Source organism: Podarcis erhardii, assembly GCF_964252035.2.
Source record: "Podarcis erhardii genome assembly, chromosome: 6".
In the NCBI taxonomy this organism is placed as follows: Eukaryota; Metazoa; Chordata; class Lepidosauria; order Squamata; family Lacertidae; genus Podarcis; species Podarcis erhardii.
Genome location: NC_138510.1, coordinates 2,702,096 through 2,713,464, shown reverse-complemented (window position 1 = coordinate 2,713,464; position 11,369 = coordinate 2,702,096). Strand labels below are relative to the sequence as shown.

Below are 11,369 nucleotides of genomic sequence, written 5' to 3'. Positions count from 1 at the left end.
TAGAAAAGAAAACATTTTCTCACTGTATTAGATCCACATTTTGGGATTGCCTCCCCTGGTTTTTCTGAAGCATCTTATATTATACATGTCTATAATTTACTTATCCTTAATTATTTCCAAATTTAAACATTCTCCTTAATATTACAAGTGGTTTTTTTTTTTTTAAAAAAAACTGCTATTGTGTTAATATATTCAACGAATATTTTTCCAATCTTCTCTAAACGTATGTTCTTCTTGTTGTCTTATTCATAGAATCATAGAATCATAGAGTTGGAAGAGACCACAAGGGCCATCGAGTCCAACCCCCTGCCAAGCAGGAAACTCCATCAGAGCACTCCTAACATATGGTTGTCAAGCCTCTGCTTAAAGACCTCCAAAGAAGGAGACTCCACCACACTCCTTTATGTTAAGTCTGCATATTCTGGCCTGCAAGTTTTTATGGAGTGTGCATTTGAGCTGGTGGCGTGCACTGCTCCTGGCTGGAGATGCTATCGGTCGTGTGGCCTTTTCTGGCACATTGCTAAACTCCAAGGATCAAAGTCCAATCTGTCTGGAGAGGGACACTTGTGGCTAATGAAAAGCTAGCATGCGCCACCTTGAGCAGGGAACAACGTCAGCTCTGCAAGTTGCTAACAGAATCCAGTCCTACCCCATTCATTCCCCCACAATGAAGCATGCCTGGCCGGTCACACGATAGGGCGAAAGATCAACATCAAAGCAGGTGTGATGCAGAAGGTCTGCAATCAGATTCCAAACATTTCTTCCTTTCCCCCCAAAATATTCCCTTTTTCTTTTGGAGCCGACGTGCTTATAACTTTATTGAACAATGATTGTATAACATCTACTGCACTTTACAGGAAAGGTTAAGTGGCTGAAGGTATTGATCACAGCTGGATTCTGAAAATATTTATTGAGGGTGTTCAAGAGATAGTTTGGGGGATGGCAAGAAAAATTGCAGAACTGGCTAAATTGACATAGAAACTGCGGGACAAGGACAACTGTGACTTTAAGGAAGAACGGGAGCTTTTTACAAATGATCTAAACAGTCAACAAAATGAATTGGACTCCTTGGCAGGGTTTGAATAAACATACACCAGTTTATTGGTTGATAACATGATAGATAGATAATGTAAGGATATGTACAAGTTTATAACATGCAGAGAATAATATGTGCTGAGAAATCAGAGAGGGGAGCTGAGGGAAGTCTTGGGGGGGCTTGATGGGGGGTGGGAAAAAAGGGGGGAATGAATATGATATGTTTTGAAATTTTCTTATGCTGAAATTGTTAATAAAAATATTTTAAAAAAGAAGAGATAGTTTGGGGGCAAGATTCTTTCTTCCCACCTTCTTAACCTGGAGGCCAACCCATCTGACGGCCACTGAGGACATGGAAATGCACATGGTAGCCAGACTGGCCACCATCCAGCCCTTCGTTCACCACCATTCAGTATCCCCTCGTCAAGCCTAATTCAGCTGCACATTTCTTGTCCACAGTCATTAAGTGTCCGAGAAGAGCTTCGTCAGAATCTTGTGCTTGAGATACCTGAGCTATAGGCTTCTTGGGAACTCCTAGGAAAGCGGTTGGAGCATGTGGGGAAACGTCGTGGAATGCAAGGCACTTCTCATCCTTGAAGATGATCTTTGCTGGAATCTCTTTGCGCATGATCTTCCCGGAGATGGTGTCCCCTCCTGGCTGCGCCACCTGCGCCTTGCTGATCTCGTCAGCCATCGTGAACTGCCACCTCACACGACCCGCTTGCTTGCCCTGCATTCTGTATCTCTGCTCCACCTCCTCTGGTTCCATCCAACCCTTTCCCAAAATATTCTGTGAGAGCCAGTGTGGTGGAGTGGTTAAGAGCGGTAGTCTCGTAATCTGGTGAACCGGGTTCGTGTCTCCACTCCTCCACATGCAGCTGCTGGGTGACCTTTGGCCAGTCACACTTCTCTGAAGTCTCTCAGCCCCACTCATCTCACAGAGTGTTTGTTGTGGGGGAGGAAGGGAAAAAGGAGAATGTTGGCCGCTTTGAGATTCCTTCGGGTAGTGATAAAGCGGGATATCAAATCCAAACTCTTCTTCTTCTTCTTCTGTGTTTGTTTTTTTTAAATATACATTTTTATTGATTTTTTAACGTATCAGTTTCAACAGTCATACAACATAACTTCTCATCTTATACAATATTTTTAGACTTCCATCAACATCTCTGATGGTCTTCCGTTCTTTATCACTTATTATGCATTTCTTAGGGACGCGGGTGGTGCTGTGGGTTACACCACAGAGCCTAGGACTTGCCGATCAGAAGGTTGGCTGTTCGAATCCCCGCGACGGGGTGAGCTCCCGTTGCTCGGTCCCTGCTCCTGCCAACCTAGCAGTTCGAAAGCACGAAGTGCAAGTAGATAAATAGGTACCACTCCGGTGGGAAGGTCAACGGCATTTCCATGCGCTGCTCTGTTTGCCAGAAGTGGCTTAGTCATGCTGGCCACATGACCCGGAAGCTGTACGCTGGCTCCCTCGGCCAAGAAAGACAGGTGAGCGCCGCAACCCCAGAGTCGGCCACGACTGGACCTAACGGTCAGGGGTCCCTTTACCTTTACCTTTATGCTTTTCTTAGTTTCTATATTACATTTAATTGTCCTTAATTCTCTTCATAGTCTTTCTTGCAATATTTCAAATAATCCACCTTACAAAACCTCTTGCAGTCCTACTAGCGTAATCTGCTCGTCACAATTACTTTTCAAATAGTTCATATATTTACTCCAGTCTTCTAAGAATCTCTGGCCCCGCAGGTTTCGAATCCTTCCTGTTAATTTATCGAATTCTGCGTAGTCCATCAACTTCATCCTCCATTCTTCTTTTGTCGGTAGTTCTTCTTGCTTCCATATTTGTGCCAATAATATTCTTGCTGCTGTCGCTGCATATAAAAACAACTTACAATCCTGTCTATCAATATCATCTCCTTTTCCAAAATATTCTGAAGCATACGGGGTCTTGGTCTTGGTCATAGAAGTGGCACTGGAGTGGGTGGGAACCAACCATTTCTGCCCATGCCCTGATTATTAACATTGTTATTTGTTGTATAGTGATTGATGCTTTGCTTTTTCCCCTGACAGAGACTCGTGATTGGGCGTGTTGCAGGCCCTGCGGTGAGTGCCACCTGGCATTTTGTCACCCCCCTCAGTGGTGACACCCGGGGCGGATCGCTTCCCCTTCCTCCGCCCCTGGGGGGAAAACCCAAACATTAAAAAACAGCTAAACATCAATAGAATTAAAACTACATATAAACACAAAAGGTCTGTAAATATACAATACAGTGGTACCTCAGGTTACATACGCTTCAGGTTACAGACTCCGCTAACCCAGAAATAGTACCTCAGGTTAAGAATTTTGCTTCAGGATGAGAACAGAAATCACACAGCGATGGCGTGACGGCAGCAGGAGGCCCCATTAGCTAAAGTGGTGCTTCAGGTTAAGAACAGTTTCAGATTAAGAACGGACCTGTGGAACGAATTAAGTTCTTAACCTGAGGTACCACTGTATGTAATTAGGGATGGGTGAATCTTTCCGACTTTTCAGTCTTGAGTTCAGCTGTGCACATTTCCATGTGATCTTTTTCTTAAGTCCTCATGAAAATACATCAACCTTTCAGTGTCAGTTTCCCCTGTTGTGCACATTTCCCACTCATATATTTTTTGCATGTAGTTTTCACTACTGCAGGCATTTTTATGCACCATTTGCTCTGGTATATTTGTTTTTGTACGCATCCCTGGGCTGGCAAACAGCACTGCAACGGTCAGGGAAGTGCGAATTCCAAAGGCTGGCTCCAGCCTTTCTGTCTGCGCATTGTCTTGGAAGGCGCGGATTCTATAGGTTTGCCTTTAACTCAGGAATTAATGGAACCTTTTCCCTGCCTCTGTTCGTCAGGCTTGCAGCGCTTTGGTGATCCCACCTCAAAGTTAAACTGCTGCTGATTCTTATCTAGAACGAATGACATCAAACTGGAAGCTGAAAAATAACGTATTTTCAGGCTTAATGGATAGAAATGTATTTTGCAGATAGCAGCCAAACAACCTGTAGAACTTGGGGGAGGAAACTTGTTAAAGCAAACCCTGACTTTTCTTTCTTTCTTTCTTTCTTTCTTTCTTTCTTTCTTTCTTTCTTTCTTTCTCTCTCTCTCTCTCTCTCTTTCTCTCTCTCTCTCTCTCTCTCTCTCTCTCTCTCCTAAGCTCACTAAAGACAGCACACTCAACAAGCATTGAGTTCAGAGCCCATGATGTGCACCAGCAAGGCTGCTCCTGGTCTGAATGGCCTGTTCATAGCTAAGGAGCACATTCAACCTTTTCTCACAGTCTGAAGTGGCTTGGCTCTTTGCAGCGCAACCCCTCTCTCCGAGCTATTATTTTAGCCACGCCTTCCTAATTTTAGGCTCCCCTGGCCCTGCCTTACTGGTCTATATAATGCACACCTTTTGCCATTTGTTGGAGGGCTGTCCAAGGCAGCCACCAACCACCAAGCCCAGATCAACCAACAACAGAAGGTAAGGAGACTGGGAGGAGGGGTGGTCCGAGATGAAGTGGTGGGGTAGACTTGGAAGGGGGTCTTCTTTTTTTAAATATACTTTTTAATTAATTTTTCAACATATCATTTTCAAGAGTAATTAAACATACTTTCATTTCTTACACCATTTTTTTTTACTTCCATCAATCACATCTGAAAATTTTCCAGTCTTTATTCACTTGATATACATTTCTTACTTCCACTATTACATTTAAATCTTAAAACTAATATCTCTCTTCTTTCCCTACTTTGCAACATTTCATATATTTCTCCTTACAAAACTTCTTGTAGTCCTACTAGCGTAATTTGTTGATTGCAGTTGCTCTTCAAATAGCTCTGGTCCCGCAGGTTTTGAATCCTTCCTGTCATTTTAGCTAATTCTGCGTAGTCCATTAATTTTGTCTGCCATTCTTCTTTTGTCGGAATTTCTTCTTGCTTCCATTTCTGGGCTAACAATAGTCTTGCCGCTGCTCTTGCATATAAAAACAATTTTACATCCTGTCTATTAATATCCTCACCTATAATGCCAAGTACGTAAAAATGCTTCTGTTTTTTTTAGAAATGTATATTTCAACATCTTTTTCAACTCATTATATATCATTTCCCAGAGGATTTTTACTTTCTTACATTCCCACCACATATGATAAAATGTTCCTTCTTTTTTTTTACATTTCCGACATGTATTACTTGTCTTATACATTTTAGCAAATTTCACAGGTGTAATATACCTGGAAGGGGGTCTTGTGTTTGATCGCACAGTCACAGGACTGTAGCATTGGAAAGGATCCCCTAGCGGCCATTGCATGTCCCATCCCCTGCAATGCAGGAATCTCAGCTAAGGAATCCCTCACAGGTGCTCATCCAACCTCTGCTTAGAAACCTCCAAAGAAGGGAGCCCTTTCCAAGCAAGTCCATTCTGCTGCTGAGCAGCTCTTACCACCAGAAAGTCCTTCCTGATGTTGAGTCTTGTCATTTGAATCTATCCGTCCTGGTCCTCCTCTCTGGAGCAGGAGAAAACAATTTCTGCTCCGTTTTCTGTGTGGCAGCCGTTCTCTTGCCCCCTCTCAAGTCTCCTCTTCTCCAGGCTGAACCTAAAAAAGGTAAAGGGACCCCTGACCATTAGGTCCAGTCGTGACCGACTCTCGGGTTGCGGCGCTCATCCCGCTTTATTGGCCGAGGGAGCCAGCGTACAGCTTCCGGGTCATGTGGCCAGCAGGACTAAGCCACTTCTGGCGAACCAGAGCAGCGCACGGAAACGCCGTTTACCTTCCCGCCGGAGCGGTACCTATTTATCTACTTGCACTTTGACGTGCTTTTGAACTGCTAGGTGGGCAGGAGCAGGGACCAAGCAACGAGAGCTCACCCCGTCGTGGGGATTTGAACCACCGACCTTCTGATCGGCAAGCCCTAGGCTCTGTGGTTTAACTCACAGTGCCACCTGCATCCCAAGATCTATTCCAAGCTCCTGCTCAGTGGAATATCCCCCACAGACAGGCAAAACCAAGCTGCAGACCCTGTTGAGATCAACCTCATCTTGGAGACTGTCCAGACCCAGGGCTCACCCACACTTGCCTCTAGCCATAGCTGTCAACTTTTCCCTTTTCTTGCGAGGAATCCTATTCGAAAAAAGGGAAACGTTGACAGCTCTGGCCTCTAGCTCTGCTCTTTCCAGGCACAAGTCTGAGCTTAAAGTCTCCCCCCGTGTTCAAGGATGGTGGTTGTTCCCCCATGAAAACAAAACCTCTCCTTCTTCTGTCTGTCTTATTTTCTTCCTTTATCTTGCTGAAATTACACCCCACCTTTTCCCTCTAAGGAGCTCAAGGTTTCATACCTGGTCTCTGCCAGGTCTCAGTCTGACACTCTAATCACCACGTCCATTCCCTCCTACAGTCCTCAGGTGAAAATAGGGACATTGTATTCAACATCAGGACAGTGGTACCTCGGGTTAAGAACTTAATTTGTTCTGGAGGTCTGTTCTTAACCTGAAGCACCACTTTAGCTAATGGGGCCTCATGCTGCCACCATGCCACCGGAGCACAATTTCTGTTCTCATCCTGAACCAAAGTTCTTAACCCGAGGTAATATTTCTGGGTTAGCGGAGTCTGTAACCTGAAGCGTATGTAACCCGAGGTACCACTGTATCACTGCCGCCCTGCTTTTTTGCATGTGAAATTATTTAAATTAAAGTTTTCCATGATACAGAAACCTCCCACAGCCCAGCTAGCTCCAGCACCCACGCTGGACTCCAAATCCCTCCTTGCTAACTTGTGCAAAGGACATCGCAAGTTTCCTTTGAAATGCACCATTTAATGCCCGCTTCTTGCAAATTGCCATTATGCCTACACAAGGTAAGTTTTGGGCAAAGAGGGCGAACCTTACATTTTGGGGAAAGCAAGCCGTATCCTGATTCGCAAGTCAGGAATAAAACAGGCTTTATTGTTTGTGTGAAGCCAGACCTTCTCCTTGAGGGTGGTGGTGGTAGAAAGACTGATAAAGGGTTTTTTCCTGCTAGACAAATAGTCATCAATTTGATCCAGAAAGTCCATGGCCTTCCTGCATGAGAAACAGCATAAAGGTTACAAATATAGTAAGAATTCCAGAAGGTCCACAGGGGCTTTCCTAAATATCAAAATGCAAGTGGAACTGACACTTTGAAGCAGGGTCAGCAAACTTTTTCAGCAGGGGGCTGGTCCACTGTCCCTCAGACCTTGTGGGGGCCCGGACTATATTTTGAAAAATAATAATAAACGCACCAATTCCTATGCCCCACAAATAACCCAGAGATGCATTTTAAATAAAAGGACACATTCTACTCATGTAAAAACACCTGGCAGGCCCTACAAATAAGCCCCAGATGCATATTAAATAAAAGGACACATTCTACTCATGTAAAAACATGCTGATAGCTGGACCATCCGAGGGCCGGATTGAGAAGGCGATTGGGCTGGCTCCGGCCCCCGGGCCTTAGTCTGCCTACCCATGCTTTGAAGCATCAGTATGGACCACCTCAAAGGCAGACCTCATAAAAACCTGCATGCCCACCACCACCTGTCTTCTCTGCACCCGGTATTTAAGTTTCTGCTTGGAAAAATTGTGAGCTAGAGACGGGCTGCTTTAATGAAGGGGGCCAAACAAAGCCCTTTGATGCATTTTGGCTGTCTCTCTTTCTCCAGGTTGCCGCAGAAGCCACCATGGCCCAGACCGTCCTTCTGAGCGTTGCCCTTCTGAGTGTCGTCCTCTCCTTCCATGGCGCCTTGGGAATCAGTGGCTGCAGAGTCTCTCGAATTGGGATGGAAAAATGTGAGGGAATCTGCCCTTACTGCAGATGTGACGCTTAAAATCCCCAAGCCAACCATTTATTTATTTTGCAGAAAACCCCCAGGTAGCTCAACGCTTGGTGTGTTTCTCGGATGCAACAACAACCCATACAAACAGGTTCCAGACATGGTTCCTTGCCATGCCTCCCCTCCCTCAGAGAACCAGGGGAACTGTAGTTTTGCGAGGGCGCAAAGAGTTCTTGGGCCTGCGCCTTTCCTTGTGCACCACCAGCTACGACCTTTAAGGCATTCTGAAGCTGTGTGGCATCTATAGGGTTGTGGTTGGCATCTGTCTGTCTTCAGAGACATTGGAGTGTGCCTCCGGGGGTGAAGTCCAACTGCTGCACTAGCAGCACCAAAGCGACCTCTCTAGGGCACAAGTCTGGGCAGTGTGTTTGGAGGTCCTGGGATGCCCAGAGGCCCCACTGATGTGGTCCAGAGGAAAGCAGAGACTTTGCTTCTCGCAAAGATGCCCTGCAAGGCAGTGGAGGTTTAGGGTGACCGCTTTCCTTCTCCTAGATGGGTTCCCTTCCCAGGCGGGAAAGGCTTAGCCAGATGTTCCAACTTCCAGATACCTGCTGAAAACTTTTGCAATTATTCCATCAGGCTTGAGCAGGCAATTAAGAATGGCATCTTTCTGTAAGAGCTAGCTGACCTCTGATTATAATTTTTTTATACAGCTTTATATACAGGTGAAACTCGGAAAATTAGAATATCGTGGAAAAGTTCATTAATTTCAGAAATTCAACTGAAAAGGTGAAACTAATGTATGAGATAGACTTATGACATGCAACGCGAGATATGTCAAGCCTTTATTTGTTATAACTGTGATGATCATGGTGATGAAAACCGCAAATTAAAAATCTCAGGAAATTAGAATATTAAATGAAATCAGCAAAACAAGGATTGCAAATAGCTGTATGCCATGATCATCACAATTATAACAAATAAAGGCTTGACATATCTCGCTTTGCATGTCATGAGTCTACCTCATATATTAGTTTCACCTTTTCAGTTGAATTACTGAAATAAATGAACTTTTCTCATGGCCATGACTTTCCCAGTGCTGAAGGTGGAAGACTGCTGGCTTGCACCAACCCTGGCTTGTTCCAGGGCATTGAAGAACCTGGTCCTTGCCTCTCCCATCTCCAATAATCTCCTGTTTGTTTTGTCTTTACAGATTGCCTTTCCACAAAAGATCACTGGGCGCAATACCTGCAAGGTCCTATCCAGCAGCTCCCTGGCCCCGCCTTTCCTGGCCTGGTTGGGTGAGTAACTAATGACCTGCCAGGAAGTCATTAGTTTAGATGCTTTTATGGGAGACAAGCTCCCCTCTCCATGTTGCTCCGGGTTCTTTTTTCTCTTGGAATTCTGGAAGCCAAGACCCAAGTTATGGCAAGTGCTCTTTGGTGAGAAAACTCTCCAGCAGAGCTTTAGCATGGCAAAACACGCAGCAAAGAGGAGTGTAGAAATATAGGCTGTGAAATGTTTCAAATGCGTCCTTCTGGTGAGTCACACAATTTCCCCTTTTAAAAGCTTTCCTCAAGCTATCCCACTTCCCTAGCACAAAGAGGGGCCACATGTCTGGTTAGTCATAAAGTGCTTTACTTACAAACTGTCCAAAAGTCAGGTTCATGTGCTTTTCCATACAGCAGTCAGAAAAGATGCACAGGCAGTTTAAAATGTTGCTTAGTTATAAAAGGTAAAAGTAGAGGAGAGAAATGCTAGTTTCAGACTCCATTCTTTCTGAAACAAAAGAGGCTGGTTAAAGCCATGCGACTGGAGCAAACAGCTCCATAAACCCATCCCCAATGCCCCTTACCTTACCCTCTAGAAAGCCTTATTCAGAATGTTGGTTTGCATGACCTACTAAGAAGAACAACACAGTGAAATTCAAAACTGTCATGATGACTTGTACATTTATTCAAAACCCAAATGAAGCTGTTCAATCAAATGGATGAATGTTATCCAGTGATGCCAGATTTTCAAAGTCTGATAAGTCTTTTGCAACTCCAGCGCCCCCCCAACACCTCCTTGCCTCTTAGCGCCCCACCCTGGGTAATCACACTGCCCCCTGGTGGCAGTCCCTCTCCTAGCATCTATACATATCCGTACAAAGACTATGGGCCCAGAATTGATTATTGATGGATGCCAGTGGAGTCTCTTAAGAAGAGAGACCGAAGAAAAGGGAAATACCAGGAGAATCCTGTTTGCCTTAAAGCATCCTGGATTACTGAAACTTCAAGGCTAGAGCTGGCCTATCAAAGCTTCCCTTTTAAACTGTAAAGGGATGGCACTCTGCTGAACTCACAAATGTGAGCAAGGAAGGATAATATCCAATAAATAGATCCTCTCCTAGCATCTATAACCATTCCTACAAGTACTGCCCACTTGGGAACCATTGGTCTCTAAAACAATGGCTGTCACCCACCTGAATAGAACTTTGCTAATTAATCAGATGCTTAATACTACTACTACTACTACTACTAATAATAATAATAATACAGTAATTTATTATTTATACCCCGCCCATCTGGCTGGGTTTCCCCAGCCACTCTGGGCGACTTCCAACAGAATATTAAAATACAATAGTCTATTAAACATTAAAAGCTTCCCTAAACAGAGCTGCCTTCAGATGTCTTCTAAAAGTCTGGTAGTTGTTCTTCTCTTTGACATCTGGTGGGAGGGCATTCCACAGGGTGGGTGCCACCACCGAGATGGCCCTCTGCCTGGTTGCCTGCATCTCACAGCAAGGGAACCGCCAGAAGGCCCTCAGAGCTGGACCTCAGTGTCTGGGGAGAACGATGGGGGTGGAGACGCTCCTTCAGGTCTACTGGACCGAGGCCATTTAGGGCTTTAAAGGTCTGCACCAACACTTTGAATTGTGCCTGGAGACATACTAGGAGCCAATGTAGGTCTTTCAAGACCGGTGTTATATGGTCTCGGCGGCCGCTCCCAGTCACCAGTCTAGCTGCCGCATTCTGGATTAGTTGTAGTTTCTGGGTCACCTTCAAAGGGAGCCCCACATAGAGCGCATTGCAGTAGTCCAAGTGAGAGATAACCAGATCATGCACCACTCTGGTGACACAGTTTGCGGGCAGATAGGGTCTCAGCCTGCGTACCAGATGGAGCTGGTAAACAGCTGCCCTGGACACAGAATTGACCTGTGCCTCCATGGACAGCTGTGAGTCCAAAATGACTCCCAGGCTGTGCACCTGGTCCTTCAGGGGCACAGTTACCCCATTCAAGACCAGGGAGTCCTCCACACCTGCCCACCTCCTGTCTCCCCAAAATAGTACTTTTGTCTTGTCAGGATTCAACCTCAATCTGTTAGCCGCCATCCATCCTCCAACTGCCTCCAGGCACTCACACAGGACCTTCACCACCTTCACTGGTTCTGATTTGAAAGGGAGGTAGAGCTGGGTATCATCCGCATACTGATGAACACCCAGCCCAAACCCCCTGATGATCTCTACCAGCGACTGCATGTAAATGTTGAA

General features: G+C 45.3%; 1 pseudogene across 1 annotated transcript; it reads right to left on the bottom strand.

Annotated features, from left to right (window-relative positions):
* Nucleotides 1–1,314: 1,314 nt before the first annotated feature.
* LOC309344118 (adenosine 5'-monophosphoramidase HINT1 pseudogene) lies at nt 1,315–1,748 on the bottom strand (annotated as a pseudogene). The gene has a single exon. The product of its transcript is annotated as an adenosine 5'-monophosphoramidase HINT1 pseudogene (transcript).
* Between the last annotated feature and the right edge of the window lie 9,621 nt (nt 1,749–11,369).